Raw genomic sequence first — 26,995 nt, forward strand, 5'->3', positions numbered from 1 at the left:
ATGGAGGCAGAGAAGGTGCTGGCTCGGATCTCAGGGGCTCCAGGTGAGTTGGGCGCCAGCACTGACCGACTTTGGGGTCTTTCTGAGGTCTCTGTTTCCTCACCTACAAAGCACAAATCAACAAACCTCTGCAAATGAAGATCATGATCGTCCTTCTTATTCTTTCCCAGCTCTCTCCATCCCCGCCGTTCCAACAGGAAGTCTGTGTCTTGTCTTCCCCGGGGTTCCCCTCTGTCTCCAGAAGGTTTGAAGGTGGTAGGATTTCTGAATCAAAATAGGGCCAAGGAGTCAGTCCAGTTCTTTTTCATCCTACTCTCGTTTGCAAGTCCACAGTAAAACTCACTTCGAAATCTGACCCCATTGTGAGGTACTGAGAGGGGGGAAATAATCAGACTATGGTACTGAAGTGGAACCACTGGGAGATGATCCAGGTAGAATGAAGCCATAGAGTGGGGTCCTAATCCAAAGGGATTTGGGTTTATAAGAAAGGAAAGAGAGACGGTCCCTCTTGCCCTGTGATGCCCTGCACTGCCGTGGGCCTCTGCAGATTCCCCATCAGCAAGAACAACCTCACTAGTTGCAGCCACCCAATTTGGAACTTCCCAGCCTTTAGAACCGAGGGTTGCATAAACCTTTTTTTCATGATAAACGAACTGATCTGTAGTATTTAGTTACAGGAACAGAAAGCAGACTGAGACACAGCCAGAGAAAAGGGTGGCTCCTCTTTCTCTGCTGCTATTGCATAACTGTGGTGCTGGCAGGCTGGACCTTGGCCTTCTGGGGGAGAACAATCCCTCTGCTCACATTTAAGCTCAGCCAAGTGTCCCCAAGTTCCAGTTCTTTCAGTTTTACCCGTGGCCCCTCTGTGAGCTGTGGGAATCACTACCTTTATCTCCCTGGAGATCCTCACATGGGGCTTGGCACCCTTGCCCTTCTGACTCTTGACACATGCAGTGTTTTTCCAGGGCAGGAGGGTTCTTGAGTCCTGGCCTGGGTAACTGGATTGTTTCCAGGGGACACTACATGCTCCTCTCTACATTGCACCATATGTGATCTGTTTCTCCCAAGTGTAGCCAAGGTCACTGCCTCTATTGCTAGAATAGAAGCACACAGAGGCTAAATCTCCTATGGAGGCCGCCCATGGGGGTCCTGATCCCTTGTCTCCCTACAGTCACTGTGAAGTGACTTACTCAGGTTGTACTTACAACAGACACATGACCTGGTTACAGTCAAAGTGGCTTGGAGCCCAAGGTCCCTCTCACTTTTTGGAATACCCCTGATTGGATATCTGCCACTTTCTGATTGTTACTTTTCTAATTACAACTTAATGATAGTTTTCCACTACATCCCAAATGCTTTTTTTAATTGTGGCACTGGGTTTGAACCCCAGGATAGCTTGCCATTCAGCTACATCCCAACTCCTTTCTACATTTTTAATTTTGAGACAGGGTCTCACATTGCCAAAGGCCTAAGTGGCAGAGGCTGACCTCAAACCTGTGATTCTCCTGCCTCAGTTCCCAAGTTACTGTGATTATAGGTGTGTATCACCACATCCAGCCCCTGCCAGATTCTTGGTACCTTTATGTCTCCCTCTCTCTGTCTAATTTGGACATTTCTCCCTTCTCCCTGCCCCTTGCTTCTGCTGCTTGCAGCCCCTGAAGGAATTCCCCATTTCTTCACGGTGTTCATTCCAGACTGCAATGAACTCTCTAGAAAAGGTTTAATCCAAATAATGCAGAATACAGCAGTAATCCTCGTTCCCCAAAGGTCTCAATTGTTGCCTCCCATCAGGTCACATGATGAGGTACCCCCAAACTACTTGAGTCATATAAGGAAAAGAGGACCATGGTGATGGGTGTATAATCTCATTGCTAGGCCTCAAGACAGTGGCCCCAGAGCCCCCTTGCCTATTTGGAAGCCTCTGTACAGGGGGCACCACAAGGGTGATCTCTGAGTGTGAGCCCAGACTCTGCTTACAGATAATTTTCTCCAGTCTGTGACTTGCCTATTCATTTTCTGAAAAGTATCTTTTTATGAGCAGAAGTTTTTAATTTTAATAAATCTAATTCATTTTTTTTCTTTTGTGGTTATTGCTTGCTGTATCCTCTACCAACTCTTGAATCATGAATACACTCTCCTGTATTTCTTCTGGAAGCTTGATTGTTTTGACAGTTGCATTTAGCCTACAATCCATCTTGGGCTGAATTGTATATCTGATATGGGATAGAGGGCAAGGTTTATTTTTTGCCATATGGATATTCAGTTATTCCTGCCACATTTGTTGAAAAGACTTCTCTTTCTGCAGTGGATTGCATTGGCAACTTTGTTGAAAATCAATGACCATATGTAGGAGTTCCACTGTTTCATTATGATTATGGATATAACTGCAATAGCAATTCTCTGTAGCTATTATCCTAACACACACTTTGAATGGGCAAAATGGATGGTTATGTAATTATTTTCTTTGTTTCTATGTTATTTTGTTCTAGTTATATTCTTGAAATGCAATTTTTTGGGGAGGGATTAAGGATTGAACTCAAGGGCACTGGACCAGTGAGCCACTTCCCAGCCCAATTTTATATTTTATTCAGACATAGGATCTCACTGAGTTGCTTAGCATCTTGCAGTTGCTGAGGCTGGCTTTGAACTCATGATCCTTCCAACTCAGCCTCCTGAGCCACTGGGATTACAGGTGTGCACCACTACACTTGACTTGAAATGTAATTTTTATATAGTAAAAATAGCAAAATATGGATTTACATAGCATATCTTTCCTTTCTTTTGTTTTTGGCACTCAGGAGAGAACCCAGGGGCGTTTAACCACTGAGCAACAACCCTAGCCCCTTTTCAAAATTATTTTTTGTTTTGAGACAGGGTATCACTCAGTTGCTTAGGGCCTTGCTAAGTTGCTGAGGATGACGTTGAGCTTTCGATCCTCCTACCTCAGCCTCTGGAGCCGCTGGGATGACAGTCATACGCCACTGTGCCTGGCTCACGTCTTTCATTTTTTTCTAGTAAATCATTTTTATTTTAAAGAAGTGTAGATTTATGGGTTGCGGTTGTGGCTCAGTGGTAGAGCGTTTGCCTGGCATGTGTGAGGCACTGGGTTTGATCCTCAGCATCACATAAAAATAAATAAATAAAATAAAGTTATCTACAAGTAGAAATATCTACAAAAAGAAGTGTAGATTTATGACAGATGGAAAATAAGCACTGATAGTTTGAGAAATTATGTTCTTCATCATGCAAATCTCATAGGATAGTAACAGGCTTTACAATACAGAGGGGTTCCAGACCCTCGTACTTTTGGGAGACATTGGGTTAAAAGTGAACAAGGCAGGAGTGAGACCCTGGGTTCAATTCTCGCCTCCTTCCCCCCCTCAAAAAAAAAAAAAAAAGTTCAACCAGGTTTCTTTTCTTCATCTTCTTCTCTACCCCAATCCCCAGTAGTAGGGATTGAACCCAGGGGTGCTAACCACTGAACTACATCCTCAGCCCTTTTTTTATTTTGAGACAGGCCTCACTAAGCTGCCCAGGCTGGACTTGAACTTGCCATCCTCCTGCCTCCGTCTCCTGGCATTACAGGCATGTACCGCTGCACCTGGCTTCCTCCATCTCTGGACTTTCCACTGTCCTCTACAGTCGCCACTGGGCCTCTGGGTTGGAACAGTCCCTGACACTGGACACAGTACATTTTGACTGAGTGAACACCTCCAGTCAGTAATCACAACTTGGTGGATTGGGTACTCCTTGTCACTAAGACGATACAGACACCCTTGTCACATATCACCTCAAATGCTGCTCACTGTTCCATCAGACTTCCAGGGGCAGAGGCGGCTTTGAGTGACTGACCTTCTAACATAAGCTGATTCATGAAGTGCTCCCTCCAGCTGCCCGGCCAGCTCAGTGCAGCCGGGACCTGTGAAAGGAGCTCTTGTCACCTTGGACTGTGTGGCCATTCATTGGGATTGGCCAACCTGGAAGAGAATTTTTTTGAAAAAAATTCAAACCATCTTGAAACATATAAGCCAGGCGCAGGTAAGGGAAGGATTAATGCATTTATTTGGGGGGTCTCCTCAAGGAGGCTACAGAAGGCATAAGACAGCAGCCACGGTCACAGCTCTGAACTTGGCCTCCGTCTGCCGTTCTTAGACTTCCTACACAGAGCACTGAGTGTTTTGCTTCTCTGAGGGTGGTGGGGCAGGCAGCACCCAGAGGGTGGTCCAAAGATGGTTAAGGGATTGGGAGAGATGAGGTTGTTTCTGCTCTTTGGAACTTCAAACGTCTGGCCTTATGAAAGGTTTGCTCCCTAAATACTTCATCCATCTTCCCCCGCCCTCCATCCCTGAGCTCCCTTGTTTGAGGCCCACCATCACCCTGCTGGATGATGAAACTAGCTTCTGAAATGGCTGCCCACCTTGGGTGGCCTCTGCTTCCATTTTCCTCCCAGAAGCCAGAGTGACAGTGGACATCAAATGGAGAGACTGTTCCTTCAATAGCTGCAACAAAGCATCATTCTGACAGTGAAAATCAGTCTTCCCTGGTCCTCAGGCCCTAGAGGTGGGCCCTATCTCCTCCTCTTGCCTCTCACCTCCCCTGGCTTAGGATGCTCAGGGAAAACTATGGAGTTGGTGATGTCCTGCCCATGTCATGATGCTTCATAGCAGGGCAAAGACTCAGAAGTGTGAGTCTGGGAGCAATGGGGGATGGAACTGGTGAAATACAGGAAGGCTTCCTAGAGGAGGGGATACTAGAGTTAAGTCTTAGAAAAAAAAAATCAGGGCTAATGAAACAAAAAATAAAAGGAAGGGGGTAAGCGTTTTTAGATGAAATGATTTGCCCTAGGACTTCATGGATCATCAATGGCAGAGAGGATGTTATAGCTGCTTGGATGGGATGCATGGTGGGAGGTAGAAGGGAGAACTGGGCACAGCTCACTGGAGCTCTGGGTCTTTGTGCTTAGGAGGGCACAAGGCAAAGAGTTGTAGACACAACACAGCCAAGAGCACATGGGTCTGCAGTCTCAGGGCAAGGCTAAAAGAAGAAAAACCACGTCTATTGGCAATAGGAAAGGAAAGGGCTGTGGATATGTCTCCACATGAGCTTTGGATGGAAAAAAAAAAAAACTCCACAGGGAGAGATAAAAATCCAAGGTCTGTCTTTCACATTAGGGTTGGACCCGAATGTACATGACCTCTGAGGCCCAGCATCCCCCAACCTGAAAAGTTGACCAAATAGGCGCCCTGAACTAGCATTCTGTCCTGGAGGACGCTGCAGCGGGGGCCGGTAGTCTAGATGGATGCTCCAAAAACCCAGGCAGCAAGGAATTCTCCCAGGAAAAAGGAGACCTGCCAAACTGAGCCAACAGTTTAAATAGTGACAAAATACATGAGGAAAGAACCCAAACTGTGAGGGAATGTCAGGATGAGCACCACAAGTGCACAGATGGACAGAACACTCATTTGCAAAGGGCTCACCTACATACGGTACCATCGCACACCTGAGGATGAACACCAGGGAGGAGGGTTAGAAAACCTGAACAAGAATTGCGTAGGTTGAATAGTATCCCCCTTTAATTTTACTACTATTGGGAAGCTCAGAATGTGACTTCGTGTGGAAACAGGGTCTTTGCAAACAAAGAGAAGCAAGCTGTGTGCCCACAGAGGTGGAGAGACATCAAAGAGCTGCCAGAAGCTGCAAGAAGCAGGGAAGGACCCTCCCCCTCAGCCTGCAGAAATAGCAGAGAGAGCACAGGCTGATCCACACCTGAGTCCACACTTCCTGCCTCTAGAAATGGGAGAGGATCAATTTCTGTTGTTTTACGCCACCAAGTTTGTGGCGATTTTGTGGCAGGAGCCCTAGGAGACCAGGATGAACTTCTATAAGCGAAACATCCAGTCTTTATCTTATTTTTAGTAGTTTACAGAACCATTAGTCAACCCCAACTCTAACACACAGTGGTCACATGGACACAAAGATCCCTTGTCACAATGCTGTGGTCTCCTATGGTCTGAGACTCACAGAGTGGTAACCAGACATCTAGAGAAGGGTGATGGGTCCCGATGTCCACTGAGCCAGGCAGGGAATGAGATCAAGTGAAGGGAAGTGACAAGGGCCAGTGCCAGCCAATGTGGATAAGGTGCATCTATAAGAGGCCAGAGGAAAGCAAGATGCAGAAAAGTATCCCTAGCACAATCTCATGTTCACAAAACGAGAAAAGATCTACAGACACCCCTATAAACATGCATGACTAAAAGGACTGTGTGTCTACACACGATTGAAGAAAGTGGGTTGCATGCTGTATATTAGGTTGATGCCTTGACATTACCTGGATGGAGGGGGAGCTCCATGAGTGGAGTGAGCGTCCTGGCCATGGGGTACTGAAGAAGCTTTGAGAGTCTCTAGCCTTAAGGCTTTCTCTGTGTCTCTCTTTCCTGCTACAGTTTTTTGCCCTGGAGTTATTATTAGTGAAAGTGACAAAGCCCCTAATGACAGGAAGCTGGCTGTTGGCTCAGGATGCTGGCTTGTAAGACCAGTGGGCAGTCACCTCCCAGCCAAGAGTTCCTTTGAAACAGGGCACCTCTACCTGAGAACAGGGCTGGGGAGGTGCTCTTGTCCCCATTCCCAGGACCCCTTTGAGAGGACCCTGTGAAAGGCATAAGTACCCCTGGTAGCAGAACAACCTTGGCCAAGTGGCCTGGCCATTCCATGGGCTCTGAAAGAATGTTCCGTGCCTCCCTCACTGTAGCGTCCCACGTCATGACGGTGAAGCCCACGAGGCCCCTCTTCTCCCTTGGTTCCGTTCCCAGCCTCCCTCACAGCATGGGAAAGCCAGCTACACTCTTGCATCCCCCGTGTACCTGGAACCTGCCACTCAGGGACACTCAGACTATGAATCCCACCCAGCCAGCACCCAGACCTGGATGAACTTCAGGGCTACCTTCCCCTCAAGTCCTGCCACAGGTGCTGTCCTCTCTCAGAGCCAGCTCAAGGGAGCTTCTCATTCCTCCATGTCTCCATCCTATCCCACGGGATATGGTGAAGGGCCTTCTGCTTCCACCTCATTGTTCATTTCTAACTTCTTCTCCCCAGCCAGGGACATCTCACCCAGGTAGCGCCACTCCTAGATCTTTCCATACTTGTACGAGGATGGTAGGTTTGGAACTTAAAAGCCCAACATTATCCTAATTTTATTCTGTGGCTCCCCCTGATGCTCCAGCTGGGAGTATCTCTGGGTCTGTCTCTCCTCCCGAATGGGGAAGAGTCACATGCTAAGGCAAAATTGGGGGAAACTCACAATAACTCAAGCTTCACACATCCTCTGGCTGCCAGTGTATTGCTCTTACCTTGTGGCACGTCCCTGTTCACCTTTGAATCTGCCCCCTTCCTAAGGTTCCGCTCTCCTCTGAGTAGGGATGGGCCACTTCCGATGACAGCTCCTGGAGATGGCTCTAGCCAGGACACATGTGGCTCTAGGTTGCTTTGGAAGGAGGTGGTGGTCCTGAAGCCAGGGGTCTCTGCACCTAAAGCCTGGCCTGGGTTTTCAGGATGCCTTGCTCAGATTCTGGGCTCCTACCTACAGGCCTTGCTGAAATGTTAGGCTTACAAGAAAGGCCTAAGAGCCATGGCTGAGGCGCTCTTCCTAGCCATGCAACCTTGGGAAAGGCACTTCAGGTCTCCGAGCCTTGGTTTTTGCATCTGTAACATGGGTGTAGCAATATACCCATTATCCCCTTTTCTGAAACCCCAAGGTCAGATGGACTCCAGAATTCAGAATTCTTTGGTTTTCAGACAAGTAACGCAGCACACACGCTATACATCCCATAATACCCCAGGGTTGAAAGCACTGGACTCAAACACATTAGGATTCTGCAGCTGCTCCTTAGAACATTCAGACTAAGTAAATTCAACAAAGCCAAGCGTGGTGGCGCATGTCTGTAATCCCAGCAGCTCAGGAGGCTGAGACAGGAGGATCCTGAGTTCAAAGCTAGTATCAGCAACAGCGAGGCACTAAGCAACTCAGTGAGACCCTGTCTCTAAATAAAATACAAAATCAAGCTGGGGATGTGGCTCAGTGGTCCAGTGACCCCGAGTTCAATCCCTGGTTACCCCCAATCCTTTCCCCCAAAAAACCTCATGTCCAATTCAGGTCAAATTGTGTTGCCAAATGAATTAAATTTTTAAGTTTCTTTTCAGTTTTTCAAGAGACTTGGGGGTTTTGGAGTTGTAATAAGTTGTAATAAGGCCTACTCGACACAGTCTCCCTAGACAATGGCATGGCATAAGCACACCCAAAACATTCTGAGGCCAGACCAAAACTCAGCCGTAAAATTTGGAAGAAGACAAGTTCACAGAGGCTGGGGGGATGGGCAGGGAGAGTGACTGGATGGCTGGGCCATCACTCAAGAGTCTGAGCCACTGATCCCAAATCAACAGATCCCGACAGCCCCAGACTCCCCTCCCTGTAGAAGCTCCTGGGCAGATGTTTGCCCCTGGGCCTGGAAACACCCATCCTCACATACACTGCTGTCTCAGCCAGGCCCCTGGACACTGAGTCCCCTCCTCCCCATCTCCACCTCAGCAAGAGTCCAGAGGCATGGCCCAGCCTGGGGGACCAAGAAGTTGGGCCCCACTCAGAATGCCCAACACCCAGTCCCATGGCTCCTGAAGGGACTTACAACATCTGGATGCCTCCTTTAAGTGTGCACCTGTGCACGTGCTTGTGCATAGAGGGCCTGCAGGCACGGAGGCCAGGGCCTTTCATGGTCACTGGCAGCAGGAAGGTACAGACTATTATTTCCCTCTCTTATTCCCAGTGGCAAAGACTCAGAGCCCAGCATCCTTTGTCACCAGGGCTAGAGGGACCAGGCGAGCAGAGGGGCAGGGAAGGACCCACACCTACACTCACTCCTCTGCAGGGAAGCAGTGTGCATTTATCAGAGACCCCAGCAGGGTCATGTGGGGAGGCCATCCAGGAGGCGGTGTCACAGCAAGTCAGTCTTAGGAACAAGCCTGCGACTCACTCCACAAGTCCAGGTGCAAGAATCTCATATCCTTATATTTTCCTAAATCAAACTGAATGCACTCAGGGCCTCGCTTCCCAAGTTGATGAGAAATTCCATCTCAGGACATCCTTGGTGGTTTGACAAAGGAATGCTGAGGAATGGGCTCAGCTCAGTCACCCCTGTGGAGCTCGTTGTCCAAGCTTGCTAGGTTCATGGGGACAGCTGCTCCCTCTACCCCTTCCTGTCTGATTGGATTTAAAGGTCATTTGTCACAACCCCAAGGCCAAGGGCAGCCCCTCCCCTTGGAGCACTAAAGAAAGTTTAAAAGCACTGCTCAGTCAACCCTCTTGCCATAAAGAAGGGGAAGCTGGCATAACTTGTCCAGAGTCACACTGTGTGGCAGGGTCAAGGACAGAGCCCAGGTTTCCTAGGTCGAAGGTCAAGGGCATTTCCCTGCCTTGCCCTGTTTCCAACAAGCGCAGAGGCAGCATCCTCTGGGCGGGCTCACACCACATCCTCCCTTCAGGCCACACACCTGCCACACTGCCCCAAGGAGGTTGCGTCAATGCTGAGTGAGTCAGATTCCTCATCTACAGCTGGGGGTTAGTGACAGCGGAGACCCCTGGTTCCCCCCAACCTTGTCTCTCGCCAGTATCCCCAGACTGTGCCAGTTTTGGAGATTCAGATCAAAATGAGCCTCCCTCCCTCTCTCTGTTCTCCCTCTTTTCTTCTTGGCCTGCCCGATGCTGTTTATTAGTTAAATCCTTTCTGATTCCCCAGACCCTCCCTCCGCCCCCACCTTTGCTCAGCGGTAAACATATTTTTCTTTCATAAAATGTGTTTCTTCGGTCACTTACCAGTTTTCTAAAACCTCTCAGTGATTCCTTTCAAAAACACAAATTGCTTGCATGTGCCTCCAAAGGCTGAGGTCTCCCAGACAGACTTCCTTGCTCCTACACATTCTTGACTTTCCATTTCTTCAGAGCCCAGCTCAGCCACTCTAATTCTCTCAACCTGTTTGGAGAGTTGGTCTTCTCTCTAGTGAACGCAAAGCTCTTGCTGCTGAGCATGGAAGAAGAACCAAAGCACAGAATAAGAGAGAGGCCCATCTGGGACCCTGGTCTGGGTGAACACTGGGCTGTGGCTGGATACAGGGCTGCATCCACAGATGGGTCCATGGATGGGTATGTGGCTGGGTCCACAGCTGTTCTGGGACTGGGCTCATAATCACATCTGCCTCCAATTCTAGTCAAGTAGCCCCCCAGCCCTGGTCTGGGACTTCTGAAATATGGACAGAGGTGAGAGCAGAGCCCAGGAGTCTACTTTGTATTTCCAGTTCTGCCACAGTCTAACCTTGTGAGCTCAGATCAGTCTTGTCCCTGCTCTGAATCTCAGTTTCTCATTTATAAAATGAGCAGTTGGAGCTACAGTTGTGGTTTTTAGGCTGATTCACGGAGCCTTGAGGTTCTAGTGAAGTTCTTTCAACGTCTGGCATGGTTGGTGGAAGTCACAAGTTGGCATTGGCCTTGCCCATTGTCTTCTCTAACTGGAAAAGCTGAATGTAAATCAAGTCTCCACATAAGACTTTATTTGGGAAAAAAAAAAATAGTAATGTCAGTTCCTTGGGAGGCTGAGGCAGGAAAATCTCAGTTCCAAGGCCAGCCTCAGCAATTTAGCGTGGCCCTAAGCAACTTAGTGGGAATGTGCTTCAAAATAAAAAGATTTAAAAAAACAAAGAAGTGGGGCTGGGGTTGTGTCTCAGTGGTAGAGCGCTTGCCTCACACATGTAAAGCACTGGGTTTGATTCTCAGCACCACATATAAATAAATGAATAAAATAAAGGTCCATAAACAACTAAAAAAATTTTTTTAATTAAAAGGGTTGGAAATGTAAGTCAGTGGTAATGTCCCTCTGGGTTCAATCCCCAGTACCAAAAACAAGCAAACAAAAACACTAGAAACTATTCAGCGGTTCATCTTTGGAATCTAGTTAACAAATGACAAAATAGTCACAAAATGAAATATCATACACATTTTTTAAGTTAAAAAACCATAACATAAGCAGGTCATGGTGGTGCTCATCTATAATCCTAGTGACTTGGGGAGGCTGAGGAAGGAGGATCTCAAGTTTGAGACCAGCCTGGGCAACTTAGCAAGACCTTGTCTCAAAATAAAAGATTAAAAAAAGCTGAGGATGTAGCTCAAGGGTAGTAGTTGAGGATGTAGTTCAATCCCCAGCACCTTCCCCAAAACATAATATAGACCAATATATGGGAATGTTATTTCTTACATAATAAAAAGGGAGAAATAAAAATTAATATACCTCTATATGACTAATTCGCATAAAGAAACTCTGGAAAGATATGCTTAAAGCGAATGTGTTCCCTCTGTAGAACCAAGGTCTGAGCTATGGTCAGTGGGGGGCAGAGGGAGAGTGTACGAAAGGGGGGATTATACCATTTTATAGCATTTACATTTTTGAACCATATAAATGCATTGCCTTTCGATTTTTTAAAAATTTTAAAAATACATTAAGTGCAAAAAATGTCAGAAGGGAACGAGTCGAGCACAGTCTCTAAACTCTCTCTCAGCCTCGATGGACAGCCTGGTGCAGGAGACAAGGACCACAAATACCGGGAGCCAAGGGCGGCCGGGTAGGGGCGCGGACCTGGGACCCCGCGCTCGGGAGGAGGAGCGGCGGCCCCGGGCCTCCTGCGGGGTGTCCAGGACCTCCCCGAGAAGGGCCCCGCTGCCCGAGCCCCTGGGCGCTGCGCCCCCGGCCCCGAGCTGGCCGGCTCCCCAGGGCGGAGGCCCGCGGCCGCCAGTCACCCGCCGGCCCGGAGCCGGGGCGCCCCGCCCGCCGAGCAGCCGGACCGAGCCTCCTCCGCGCAGGGCCGTCTCCCGCCGACGCCAGCCCCAGACTGTGGCCTGAGCCGGGTCCAGGACGGAGCCCAGGGCACAGATGTTCCCATTCTCTGGCTCCCCGACGAGCTTCTTGGAAAACTCACGGAGCCAGCCTTCCTCAATCCACCTTTGATGAAGAGAAGAGGGGCCCTTCTCTGCTGCGGCCGCGGGCACCTGGCTGCCCGCCCTCCGGGGCCAGCCGCAGGCCGCCCTTCCATGCAGCCCTTGTCTGTGCGCTGGCTTCGGTCCCGAATTGCCGGCGGGCGGGCCCGGAGAAGGCACAGAGGCTCCCGCAGCCCTGTCTCCACGCTGGCTCACCGACAGGAAGTGGCCTGGCTGAGATGCGGGTCGCATTGCAGGACCCCTGAGCGGAGAGCACTGCAGCCAGACCAGGACAGGCAGGCACCTAGGGGATGACTTCAGTCTCAGAGAAGAGGGAAGGGGCTCCATGTTTATTGAGGTGCTATTATGTGGCATGCTTTTCATTGAGACAGACTTGTATTCGAATTCAGGCCCTACCATGGAGTAACTATTGACCTTGAGCAAGCTACAGGATATACTCTCTGACCCTCAGTTTCATCATCTATAAAATAGGCATGCCAATAAATAATATAGTGAAGATAAGTGAAATAGGGGTAACAAATCACCTCATCAGACAGTGCTGAAAAAATATAGACTATCCTCTGCCTCTGGGGTATAAGGTGTGAGGTCAAGGCTAAGCAAGGGTTAAGATTCTGAACCCAACTCTGGTTTAAATCCCAGCTCTGCCACTTTTCAGCTGTGTGCTCTTGGGCAAGTTCCTTAACCTCTCTGTGACTGTGAAAATGGAGATAATGGGGGCATAGTTCACAGGCCTGCTGGAGCAGCAAAGGGATTTAGGACAGTACCTGGCATATGGTGAGTATTCGGTGTGTTGCCCTTTGTGATGGTTCTCCTCCTGGACCCTTCTTTAGCTGACAAAGCCCTTGAGTTGTAATTGGAGGGCCCCCTCTGTGGCCAGGCAGGGCTGGTAAGGGTTCACTCCAGTTGGTCTTTCTGGGTCTACTCTGACCAGAGGGGGAAGGGAGGGAAACTCAGTCCAACCCCTTCCCCTCGGGTGCGGAGCCAGACCTCCCCTCACCCTGCTGCAGCCAGCATCTGTTTTTCATAAATCCCTTCAGCTGTGTGCCTGGGAAGGAGGGCAAGTTTCCTTAGGCAGCAAAACCACCCATCATGGGGTGGGCGGGTCCCTCTGGGCCTCCTTCCCACCCCACATTTGGCCCTGCAAGCCCCAGAGTCGTCACCACCTCTCAGCACCTCTGCCAAGTGAGGGTGCTCCCTTTGTCCTGGCTGCAGCTGCCCACTCTCCAGCTCCTGGCTGGCCGCTTCTGCCAGCCTCACACCACCCTCCAGGCCACCTGATGACCACGTGGCTAAGCCCATGATGAGCCAGGAGCCCACTGGCCAGAACTGCTGCCACCCACTCACTGCCATCTGGGACCGCTCTGTCCATGAACCCCTTAAAGAAAGAGTGTGTGGTTTCTTCTGATGCCTCAGGCAGAAGGAGGGACTTCCAGAGTATTTGTCCCCACCAGCCTCTTCAGGGTCTCCTCATTGTCCCTCACCCTCTGCCCCTTCCCATGGGATTTCTCTCCTCTTCTCTCTACCCACAGACTCGGTTTAAGCTTTACTCTTAGTGTCAAGCAAAACATGCTTTATATTTAAGTACATGAAAACAGTTTTCCATCTCTTGGGGCAAATAGGGCAGCTGCAAACACCAGCCTGTTGTGTCTCCACCCTTTTATGTTGAAACAAACCTGATATGTTGTGTGCTTATTATTATGGCCCCATTACAGGATGTAATGCAAATATCTGAACTCATGTTGAAGCAAAATATGAGACTCCGAAGATGAAAACAGAGTAGCGGTTTTGTCTATTTTGCTCATCAGTATATTCCCGGTGGAGGGAAGAAGGCCTGCCACATGGCTTACTAAGTGTTTGTTGAATGACTATAACAGGAGCTTGCAGCCTGAGGCTCGGGCTGAATATCCTGACAAATGTATATTCCATCCCTCTGCCTTCGGCAGAAATGTGTGAGGCTCACTGGGCCACGCACCGACCCATTCACTACTCCTGACAATCCAATGGATTCATGGAGATCAACTTGGCACTTGAACTGTCTTCCTCCATATTGGAAGATGTCCCCACCAAGGAAGTGTAAGTAAAAGACTCTCAATACAGAAGCTTAAAAAGCCAGATCAATGTTGGACTTCCCCCTGGAAGTGCAGGCTGGACACACATCAGAGTGACACTCAGACACCAGGTCAGGTCACAGTGGCATTCAGCATGCACTGCCAATGGCCATGTTCCTGAACCAGCCTTCCCACAGCTGGGTGCTTGCTGCCCAGCACCCTCTTCCCTACCTGAACCTGTCCCTCGGGGCTGCCTCCAGTTCCCCAGTATCCTTCCAGTAGACTTGTTTTCTGTTTAAGTTGGTGGAGATGCTTTAGGCTTTCTGTAGGTTATAATCAAGGATCTTGATATATAAAAGTGGATGCTATTACCCTATTTTCTAGATGAGGAAACTGAGCACCTACTGGGTGCCAGGCTGGGGGCAGGGTTAGACATTTAAAGAGGCAATTTTGGTAGAATGTGCCAGGGAGCCTGCACGACAGTGGCACACATTGAGTTTTGAAGGAGGAAGGAAGGAATTTTCTAGGTGTGTTGTGTTGGAATGTGGCCTGTTTTTCTAGGTGCAGGAAGATATGACTATACACTATTGCTGGTGGAGCAGTGGGTGGCCACTCACTGGGGGGATTGCCTGCTTGAGCAATGGATTTGGATTTTGCAACAGGCTTCCAAGTTGCAAGCATCAGAAATAAATTTTTGGCTAATTTTCCCTAAAAATCTTCAGGGACTTTTTTTTTTTAAAGAAAAACTGATAATTCACAGAATTGGGAGTGGGGTGGGGGGAGCACCTCATGAGTAGGGTTTAGAAAAGAACAGTAATCTCACATGTAATCTCAGAAGCTGAGACAGGAGGATCCCAAGTTCAAGGGCAGCCTGGGCAACTTGGTGAGACCCTGCCTCAAAATAAAAAATAAAAAGGGGGGAGGGAATGGGGATGTTGCTCAGTGGTAAAGCACCCTTGGGTTCAATCCCCAGTACCAAAAAAAACAGAAACCATGGAAGTGCCAGAGGCTTGGTTAGTGAGACCATGTCAGAGGGCAGTTTTTGCATCCTTGAATCAATTCACACAAGAGTTCTTGAAAACAGAGACCAATCGGTCAATTTTGGGAAGGTCAGGAAGTCTTGATTTATGATCTTTGAATTTGTACATTATGGGAAAGGAGGAGGTCTCAAATATTGATGAGCTATTTCCAAAAGAAGGAGGATATAATACTACACAACAAGTAGCCACCAGGCTTTATTATGAAAGATATTTTGAACAGGTGAATGTCAAGCGTTTGAAGAGTGAGGGATGGCAAGATTGTGGGTCGGAGGCTAGTGGAAGAAAGAGAGAGAGATGCTGAGGTCATGATTTGAAGCAATGAAGATGATAGAGGCAAATGCAGGAGATATTTAGAAAATGCAATCATTAGGATTCAGAGAATTATTAGGTGTGAGAAGTGAAAGAGAGAAGAGTGAAAGAAAACTCTGGTTTCCAGCTTGAGAGACTGAGTAGATGAGCGAGTCACAAAACCAAGGCAGAAATGCATGGGAAAGGTAAGATGGAGACGAAGGTGCTAGGTAGAACTATGGGGGCAGGCCCACAGTCTGAGGAACCTGTGGATCCAGTTGAACAGCTGCTTAAGAAAGCGGCTGAAGAGTCAGCTACTAATAGAACAATTGAAGTCACAGATTTAAGCAAAACCCTCACAGAGGCAAGGCAGAGAGCAAGAAGCAAAGTTAGCTGCAGAGGAAGTGCTGTGGGAACCCCCCATTTAAGTGGCAGAGAGAAGAGCAATCTACAAAGAAGGAGACAGTGAGGTGGAAGGAATCTGGAAAGGTTCTGTTCATAATAATTACTGATGACAGGGAAGAGAGCCCCAGGAGGGTAGGGCAACATGGTTAAGTGCTGCGGGAAGTCATTTAAGCAGTGGAAGGTGTCCATTGGAGCTGACCATCAGAAGGTCACTGAGAGCCTTGTTAGAGTTCAGTGAAGTCCTGAGGACAGAGCCAGCACATTGGAAAGGGACTAGCAGAAGGGAAGACAGGAAGTACAGGCTTCTCCTGGGGCACGGGCTGGCTGTGAGCGGGAGGAGAGATAGGGCCCTGTTTGGAGAGGAACCCAGGGTCGTCATGGGCACACGGGAGAGTATGCCGAGTGGTACTGCTGTTTCTTGACTCCCATCCAATGGTACATCCAAATATTGACCCAAGGTTCCAAAGGAGGAAAATATTTTTTAAATGCCTAAATCATGATAAACCATGAATCAGGATGACAGAGGATGGAATCAGTTACATAAATAGTGGAATATGTCTATTTGTTATCAAACTGGGTAAATGATCTGACTTTTTTGGGATCAGAACAGGAAGTCAAAATTGAAATGATAAAGGTTATTGTGGAGAAATCCAACTCAGTGTTAACTTTCTTGCTTTCTTCATCAATCCTTCATCCCTCCTGAATACTGGTGCTCTTCAATTGAGCTAGATCTTCTTTATTTTTCATTTTGAGATAGGGTCTCACTAAGTTGCCCAGGCTGACCTGGACTTGCCATCCTCCTGCCAAAGCCTCCGGAGTAGCTGGGTTACAGGGGTGCACCATTGTACCCAGCTAATTTATTCCTAAGAAGAGGCATTGCTCTCTCCTTTCATCATTGCTTTATTTATTTCTCCTTATAATTCTTTTAGTTGTTGTTTTACATGTTGTCCAATGTAGAATATAGTAGCTGGTAATCATAGGCAGCTGTTTAAATTTTAATTCACTGAAATTAAATAAAATTAATTTTTCAGTCACGCTAACCAATTTCAAGTGTTCAACAGTTACACATTGCTAGTGGTTACTGAATTGAACAGTGCAGATATAGAGCATTAATTTTGTTGCAGAAAATTCTATTGGACTGCCCTGCTTTCTATAATTTAAGGCTACATTGTTAGATGCACATATGTTCATGTTTGTTATTTCCTCTTGATCGTTATTCCTTTTAGTAATTTATAAAATTTTTGTGTGTTTGCTGCCTCAAATTGTATTTGTCAGAATTTCAATTTGCAACCCAGATTTTATTTGATTTACATTTACCCAAACTATCTTCTTCCATGTTTTTTCTGACACACCTAAAACCTATACACTTGTTAATAAAATGTTTCAATTTTCTTGCTAATCAAAGTAACAATGGAATTAAAATAAGGAGATATTTGACACAAAATTGAGCCTATTGGCTTTGTTCAAAAGACACACACAGAGGTTTTTTTCAAGAAGACAGAGTAGAGAAAGTGATTTTCCTGACTGCTCCTTAGCATGAAAACAAGAAAGCAGATAGGCAGCTTCTAGGCAAGGTGGGGGAAAAAAAAAGGTGGGGGAGCTTTACTGGGAATTAATACTTGACATTCAAAGCAATGGGATTCAGGAGGTTGGATACAATAAAGAAGAAATCCCCAGCACTACTGCTGCCACTGCCCAGCAGCACTACCTAGCATGACACCTCACCCCCTGCAAGCAAAGTGGAGTGTAAGAGAACTAAAGGAACCCAGATTTGTGTGTGTGTGTGTGTGTGTGTGTGTGTTGCTGTGGATCTATCCCAGGACCTTGTGCATGCAAGGCAAGCACTCTCCCAACTGAGTTATATCCCCAGCCCTAAGGGAGCCCATATTTTTAGGAGGCCTGTGGCTTGTCTGGTTACAGAGAGATCAGAGATTAAAGACACCACCCAACTAACCTGAAAGGTGCATTGCACAATATCCTTTTGTGGGTAAGAAGCCACATCTCTCCCAGCTGCCCACAGAGGACAGAGGAACAAGCCATTTTGCAGGGGCCAACAACTGGGAGAGCTGATTCCTGGCAAACCCAAGCTGGTCCCCAAATACAGGCCAGGCAAACCCACACTTCATGATATAGAGAGTGCCTAAGTGACCAGGAGAAAATCAAACATGGAGAGGGCAATACAGGTCATGGAAACCCACCTGGCTCCCACCCTCCCCTTTGAGTGCAATGGCTCACAGGACTAGCTAGGAGAGACTCTGTGAGCCAAGAATTCAAAAGAGCAGGGGCAGGAGTGATTGAGTTTGGAGACAGAACCAAGAGACAGGAAATGTGGGGTCTTCAGGTTCTGGAGGAGAACCATTGGCTCTTCCACCGCATGAATGGAACCTGGGGAGATCCCTCAGGTGCAGTCTCCCAGCGTGGACAGGGCCCTAGAGGTGCACTGACTTAAAATCTTCAGACCAATCACCATTCATTGAGGAATGAAGAATGTAGAGCCTACCTGAGTTTAAACCCCACCTCCAGGAGCTCTGCCTATGGGGTATTCTCTCCCTGAACACTATAGCAACCCCACCCTGAGGATAGAGTAGACATGACACTCCAGCCCACCCCATAATGCTGCTGAAGGGGAAGCTGAGAATTTTTTTGAACTCTAACAGACAAAATTCTTTAACTTTTCATTGAGATTCGCCCCCCCCACCATCATCTTCTTTTCTCTGTTTAATTGTGACCTGAATGGTTCATGGACACTTATACATATTTGTTTCTTTTTTCTCATTTCTAGCACTTTTTAAAGGCAGTTATTTTTCATGAATCAGTATTTTGAGAACTAGGATATTTGATTGATATATTTTGGCTTTGATTTATATGCTTTTATTTTTATTTTTTAATTTTTATTTATGTATTTTTCTTCTATACCTTATCTATTTCCCTTGATTCTCTTTCTCTCTTTTCTTCTGCTACCAGACAAACTCTTTTGTTCTATATTTCACTCTTCCTTTAATTTTTTATTTCTATTTTCTCTTCTCTTCCCTCATAATCATCACATTATACATCTTTTCTGTTCTTTTCCTGTCTACAATTTGAAATTGTGAACTCTTTTGCAAACTTACTCTTTTTACTGGGGGCAATAACGGATCATATCATTTCTGTTTTATTGTGACAATTAACAAACAGTGTAGATGTCATAGCAGGAACTATTTGGTTTAATGCTATATATTGTTTGCATTCATTGCTATTATTATTTGTCTCCCCCTAAACTGTGAGATACTGGAAACCTTCAGAGACACTATAAGTCCACAAGGTAGAAACTCTGCTGCCTCAGATCCATACTGTTAGATGGGTAGACACATAAACAGCAAGGAAACAAATTGCCTCAAGCAAACCAAAATACTTCAATAACAGAATCCATCCATACTCACAGTGGAAGAAATATTAGAGAAGGAGTTTAGAATATTCATACTTAAACTGATCTGTGAGGTAAAGGATGATATAAAGAGTGAAACCAGAGAGAAAAAATATAGGAAGTGAAAGATCACTTCAATAAAGAGATAGAGAAAAAAATCAAGTAGAAATCATCAAAAATGAAGGAATCAATAAACCAAATTAGAAATTTAATGGACAGCATCACCAACAGACTAGACCACTTGGAAGACAGTGTTTTAGGCAATGAAGACAAAATATATACTCTTGAATATAAAGTCAACCATACAGAGAAGATGGTAAGAAACCATAAACAGAACTTCCAAGAATTATGGGATAACATGAAAAGACCAAATATAAGCTTTATTGGGATAGATGAAGACTTGGGGACACAAACCAAAGGATTGCTCAATCTTTTCAATGAAATAATATCAGAAAACTTCCCAAATCTAAAGAATGAAATGGAAAATCAAATACAGGAGCCTTACAGGACCCCAAATATACAAAATTACAACAGATCCACACCAAGGCACATTATTATGAAAATGCCTAACACACAGAATAAGAATATAATTTTAAAGAGGAAAAAATATGTGTGACATTTAGAGGGAAAACAATCTGGATCTCAACTATTTGCTCAACCCAGACCTTAAAAGTTAGAAGGTCTTGGAATAATATACACATGCTCTGAACGAAAGTGGATGCCAGTCACGAATACCAAACCCAGCAAATTTAAGCTTCAGAATTGACATTGAAATGAAACACTAGAAAAATTAAGGATAACAGGAACATACCTCAACATTGTAAAGGCTATCTACACTAAGCCCCAGGCCAACATCATTCTAAATGGAGAAAAATTGAAGGCATTCCCTCTAAAAACTGGAACAAGACAGGGATGCCCTCTTTCACCACTTCTGTTTAGCATAGTTCTTGAAACACTGGCCAGCGCAATTGGACAGATGAAGGAAATTAAAGGGATACGTATAGGAAAAGAAGAACTTAAATTAGCTCTATTTGCTGATGATAAGATGCTATACCTAGAAGACCCAAAAAGTTCCACCAGGAAACTTCTAGAACTAATAAATGAATTCAGCAAAGTAGCAGGATATAAAATTAACACATAAATCAAAGGCATTTCTGTATATCAGGGACAAATCCTCTGAAAGAAAAATGAAGAATAGTACCCCCATTTACAATAGCCTCAAAAAAAAATAAAATACTTGGGAATCAACTCAATGAAATAGGTGAAAGATCTATACAATGAAAATTACAGACTCCTAAAGAAAGAAATCAAAGAAGACCTTAGAAGATGGAAAGATCTACCTTGCTCTTTCAAAGGCAGAATTAATATTATCAAAATGACCATACTACCAAAAGCACTATACAGATTCAATGCAATTCTGATCAAAATCCCAATGCCATTCCTCATAGATACAGAAAAATCAATCATGAAACTCATCTGGAAAAATAAGAGTCCCAGAATAGCTAAAGCAATCCTTAGCAGGAAGAGTGAATCATGTGGCATCACTATGCCCGACCTTAAACTATACTACAGAGCAATAGTAACAAAAACAGCATGGTGTTGGCACCAAAACAGACTGGTAGACCAATAGTACAGAATAGAGGACACAAAGTGCCAAGAAAAGATAGCCTCTTCAACAAATGGTGCTGGGAAAACTGGAAATCCATATGCAACAAAATGAAATTAAACTCCTATCTCTCACCAGGCACAAAACTCAATTAAAAGTGAATCAAGGACCTTGGAATTAAACAAGAGACCCTGAGTCTAATAGAAAAAGAAAATAGGCCCAATCTTCATCATGTCGAATTAGGCCCCAACTTCCTTAATAAGACTCCTATAGTGCAAGAATTAAAATCAAGAATCAATAAATGGGATGGATTCAAACTAAAAAGTTTCTTCTCAGCAAAAGAAACAATCTGTGAGGTGAATAGAGAGCCTACATCCTGGGAGCAAACTTTTACTCCTCACACATCAGATAGAGCACTAATCTCTAAGGTACATAAAGAACTCAAAAAGCTAAACATCAAAAAAACAAATAACCCAATCAATAAATGGGCCAAGGACCTGAACAGACCCTTCTCAGAAGATGATATACAATCAATCATGAGATACATGAAAAAATGTTCATCATCTTTAGCAGTTAGAGAAATGCAAATCAAAACTACTTTAAGATTTCATCTCATTCCTGTCAGAATGGCAGCTATTATGAAGACAAACAATAAGTGTTAGCGAGGATGCAGGGGAAAGGCACACTCATACACTGCTGGTGGGGCTCCAAATTGGTGCAGCCAATATGGAAGCAGTATGGAAATTCCTTGGAAAACTGGGAATGGAACCACCTTTTGACATAGCTATCCCTCTCCTCGGTCTATACCCAAAGGACTTAAAAACAGCATACTACAGGGACACAGTCACATCAATGTTTATAGCAGCACAATTCACAATAGCTGAACTGTGGAACCAACCTAGATGCCCTTCAGTAAATAAATGGATAAAAAAAAAATGTGGCATATATACACAATGGAATATTACTCAGCAATAAAACAGAATAAAATCATGGAATTTGCAGGTAAATGGATGGAGTTGGGGAAGACAATGCTAAGTGAAGTTAACCAATCCCAAAAAAATAAATGCAGAATGTTTTCTCTGATATAAGGAGACTGATTCATAGTGGGGTAGGGAGAGGGAGCATGGGAGGAATAGACGAACTCTAGATAGGGCAGAGGGGTAGGAGGGGACAGAAGCGAAGAGGGTTAGCAATGATGGTGGAATGTGATGGACATCATTATCCAAAGTGCATGTATGAAGACACAAATTGGTATAAATATACTTTATACACAGAGATATGAAAAATTGTGCTCTATTGGGTGTAATATGAATTGTAATGCATTCTGCTGTCATTTATTTTAAAAAATCAATTTAAAAAACTCAGAAAAAAATTTGACAATGAAATAAAAACCTTCCATGATAAACAAAAATTAAAGGAATTCATAACTAGAAATCCTGTACTACAAAATACTCAATAAAATATTTCATGAAGAAGAAATTAAAAATAAAATTGAAAACCAGCAAAGGGAGGAACTACCCTAGAAGAATAATAGTCAATCAAAGGAGGAACTAATTCAAATTAAAAACAAAAAAATAAATAAAAGTGACAGGGAATAAAAATCATTTCTCAACATAACATTGAATGGAAATGGCCTAAACTCGTCAATCAAAAGACACAGACTGGCAGATTGTATTAAAAAAATAAGACCTAACAATATGCTGTCTCCGCGAGACTCAAGATAGGCTAAGACATCACAGGTTGAAGGTAAAATGGTTGGGGGGGATAAAAACACCATATCATTCATATGGATCTTGTAAACAAGCAGGGGTTTCCATCCTCATATCAGATAAAGTGAACTTCAAGCCAAAGTTAATCAGAAGGGATAAAGAACATCATTTCATAATGCTTAAGGAAATTATACATCAATAAGACATAACAATCATAAATATTTATGCCCCAAACAATGGAGCATCTACATACATCAAAAACCCTTCCTGGAGCTGGGGTTGTGGCTCAGTGGTAGAGCACATTCCTAGCATGTGTGAGGCACTGGGTTCGATCCACAGCACCACAAAAAAATAAATGAATTAAATAAAGGTCTATCAACAACTAAAAAAAAAAAGAAAGAAAGAAAGAAACCCTCTCATCACTGGATATATCCTTCAAACAAAAACTAAATAAAGAAGCTATAGAACTAAAAAAATACAATTAATAATTTAGACTTAATAGACATATATAGACTATTTTATCCATCAGTTATTAAATACATTTTCTTCTTAGCAGCACATGGCTCCTTCTCTAAAATAGACCATATCTTAGGCGACAAAGCAACTTTTAGCAAATACAAAAAAATAAATAAATAAAAAGATAATACCTTGCATTCTATCAGATCATAATGGAATGAAATTAGAAATCAACAATAAAATAAAAAAATAGAAGCTACTCTAACAATTGAAGATTAAATAATATGATATTGAGTGACCAATGGATAACAGAATAACTCAGGGATGAAATAAAAATATACTAAGAAGGAAATAGGAGTCACACAAAACTTCCTCTCTAAGGCTTATAGGGTGTTTGCTTTATCCACAGTGTGTGCCTTGGGGTGGGTCTTCCTTTAGTCACCCTGCTGAGCATCTCACAGGCCCTTTGTCTTAGGTGACCATCATACCCTTCAATTCTGAGAGATTTTTTCTTCTTCTTTTTTCATTTCTTCTATCTTTCTAGAACTCCTATTAGTTACATATGAAATTTCTTAGAGCCTCCTTTCTATGCCTAATTTTTTGGCCTGTTTTGTGGAAGATTTACAAAACTCGATATTCTAATATTTTCATTGAATTTAAAATTTATGCTGTACAATCTTTAATTGTGAAAAACATTTTTGTTGTTATTTAAAGATTCTATTCTAAATAGTCTTCCTTACCTTTTGGGTGTGGTATCTTTTGTTGATTTTCCGAGACTCCTAATTACATGCTTTTTCTTTTTCTTTAATTTCTCCCCACATTGCATCTCTTCCTTCTTGGCTTTCACCCATTATATAACTGTCAGGTAGAAACGTTCCTCAAAGACCTGCTGACCCTTTTCTGACTGTTCATATTGGAGAGTGAAGCACTTGCGAGCCCAACTGGAAGAGCTTTCTTAGTGTGGTACCGGTTTGTTGACTGTGGGCCTCCCTGGAGAGTGATGGTTTATCTGGAAGTGTGTTAATCAGCTTTATGTCATGGTGACCAAAATCCTGAGATAATCAACTTTAAAGAGGAAGTATTTATTTTAGCTCATGGTTTCAGAGATCTCAGTCCATGGTGGCTTGGCCCTGTCACTTTGCGCCTGTGGCAGCACAATATATCATGGCAGGAGTCTGTGGTGGAGAGGGTCTGTTCACCTCATGGCAGCCAGGAAGCAAAAAGAAAGAGAAAGGGGCCAAAGTCACAATGTCCCTTTCAAGGACGTGACCCACGTGACCTAACTTCCCACTAGGCCCTATCTCCTAAATATTCTACTTCTTCCCAGAACACCACAGGCTGGTGATCAAACCTTTAGCACACAGAGCTTTGGGTGGACATTTAAGCCATTACAGGTCTCCCAGATGACATTATCTGTGGGTCTTTGTCCTTGGCTTAGTCAGTTTCTTCAGAGAAATCCTTTAACATCATGGCAGGAGGCTGAGAGATTGGCTTCTGGAAACAGTGGGCAAGTTGTGTGGTATTCTATCCAGAATGCCATGCCTTCCCCCGCGATCTCCTCTCCCCAGACCTAACCCTTGGCAATTATGAGACTGTTCTCCATTTTTGTAATTTTATCATTTCCAGACAGTTTTATAAACGGAATCATACTGTGTGTACCAGTTGGAGTTGGCTTTTTCACTGGACATAATTCTCTGGAGATTCATCCAAGTGTTGAGGATACCAGCAGTTTGTCCCTTTCTCTTCTGAGTAGAAGTTCATGGCCTGGACACATTGCACTGAACCCAACTGTTCAGTCATTGAAAGATATCCAGGTTGCTTCCAGTTCAACACTATTATGAATAAAGCTGCTACAAACATTCATGTCCAGGGCTGGGATTGTGGCTCAGCGGTAGAGTACTCGCCCTACACAGGCAGGACTCAGGTTCGATCCTCAGCACCACATAAAAAAATAAAGGCATTGTGTTGTGTCCATCTACACCCAAAAAAATAAACAAAAACAACATTCATGTCCAGGTTTCATGTGAACGAGTGCTTTTGTTTCTGAGTTAAATGCCCAATAATGCAATTGCTGGGTTATGTACTAGTTGCATGTTAAGTTTCTAAAGAAACTGCTTTTTTCCAGTGTGATCATCCTTGCATTTTAAATTAAAACTATTTTCCTCTTACTCTTTGAAGATATTATTCCATTTTCTTGCGGTCTACATCTCTGTTGCTAGGTTGGATATCCATCTCGTTTTTATTTCTTTGCTATTGAACTTTTCCTCTCTGGAAGCTTTATAGATAGATCTTTATTTTTTTTTTTTTTTACTTTGAAAATTTTAAATATTCCACTGAAATGTGTCTAGGTGTGAATTCTTACTTGCATACTTAGTTGGGAATGCAATGAATTCTTTCCATATTCGCTCTCATTCTTTTGTGTTCTGGAAAACTCTAGGTCCTTATTTTTTTTCAAACATTTCTCTATTCTGTTTAGTCTTTTGGGATTCCTGGCATATGAATGGTATATTACTTATCTATTGTTGCATAAAAAGTTACCTTAAAACTTAATGGTATAAGGGAGGGGACATGGGTTCAGGAAAGACAGTAGAATGAATCTGACATAACTTTCCTATATTCATATATGAATATACAACCAGTGTAACTCCACATCGTGTTCAACCCCAAGAATGGGACGCTAATTTTAAAAATATATAAATTATAAATTAAATTTTTAAAAACTTAAGGCTTAACATAGAATTAAGTCTCGCACAGTCGCTGCCTGCTCCTCAGAGGGCCATCAGAGCCACCTGTGCCAGCCAGCCAACACTGGCCATGGACTGCCCACAGCCGACAGCTTGCCCCAGTATGAGTCCGAGGCCTTGAAGGAGGCCACCCAGGAAGAGAATGCGGAGTTCAGGAGGAATTTCCAGAAGGGCCAGGTGACCCAAAAGGGCTTCAAGCTGGTGATGGCATCCCCGTACTATGTCTATGTGGCCCTGGAGGAGGAGATGGAGCGCAACAAGGACAACCCTGTCTTCCCCCCCTCTACTTCCCGAGGAACTGCACCGCAGGGCCGCACTGGAGCAGGACATGGCCTTCTGGTAAGGGCCGCGCTGGCAGGAGGCTGTCCCCTACACGGCAGCCACGCACCGCTACGTGGGGGCTCCAGCAGGTGGGGTGCAGGGAGCCCGAGCTGCTGGTGGCCCACGCCCACACTCGCTACCTGGGCGACCCGTCCAGGGGCCAGGGCCTCAAGAAGATCGCGCAGAAGGCCCTGGACCTGCCCAGCTCCGGAGAGAGCCTGGCCTTCTTCACCTTCCCCAACATCGCCAGCGCCCCCAAGTTCAAGCAGCTCTACCGCTCACGCCTGCACACTCTGGAGATGACCCCCGAGGTCAGGCAGAGGGTCGTCAAAGAGGCCAAGACCGCGTTCCTGCTCAACATTCAGCTGTTTGAGGCGTTGCAGGAGCTGCTGACCCAGGACCCCGAAGACCAGCGCCCCTCACAGACAGCAGGCCTTCGCCACCAGCCAACAGCCAGGTGCAAAGTGAGGGCCTCCTGGGCTCCCATTGAAAGGGACGAAGTGCTGGGGTCCTGCCCTAGCGGGGTCCAGGGAGTCCTGAAGGATGAGTGGCCTCGGCGAAAAGGGTGAGACAGGAGTCGTTCCGTTGGAGCAATGTCCAGAGAGAGAGCTCTAATGCAGCTTTCTCTGGATCATCTTTTATTGCAATTTTTCTCATCATTATGGATTCAGAATACATCAATGATTATATAATTTCAAAACTTTGCCAATTTCAAAACTTAACCATCATTAGGGGTGTAGAAAAATGTAACATCATTTTACATCTTTTCCAGGATGTGATCTTTAGTTATCACAGAATCATTAATAAAATGCGTCACTATTTACACACACACACAAAAAGAATTAAGTCTTTATTATCTCTTACTATTTTTTTAGGTCAGAAATTGAGGGCTGGCTTTTGGCTGGGAACAGTTCATAAGGTTAGTTGAGGGTCCTCACAACAGC

General features: G+C 44.9%; 1 pseudogene; it reads left to right on the plus strand.

Annotated features, from left to right (window-relative positions):
* LOC139704631 (heme oxygenase 1-like) lies at window positions 1–26,620 on the plus strand (annotated as a pseudogene).
* The last annotated feature ends 375 nt before the right edge of the window (window positions 26,621–26,995 follow it).

Source organism: Marmota flaviventris, chromosome 2, assembly GCF_047511675.1.
Source record: "Marmota flaviventris isolate mMarFla1 chromosome 2, mMarFla1.hap1, whole genome shotgun sequence".
In the NCBI taxonomy this organism is placed as follows: Eukaryota; Metazoa; Chordata; class Mammalia; order Rodentia; family Sciuridae; genus Marmota; species Marmota flaviventris.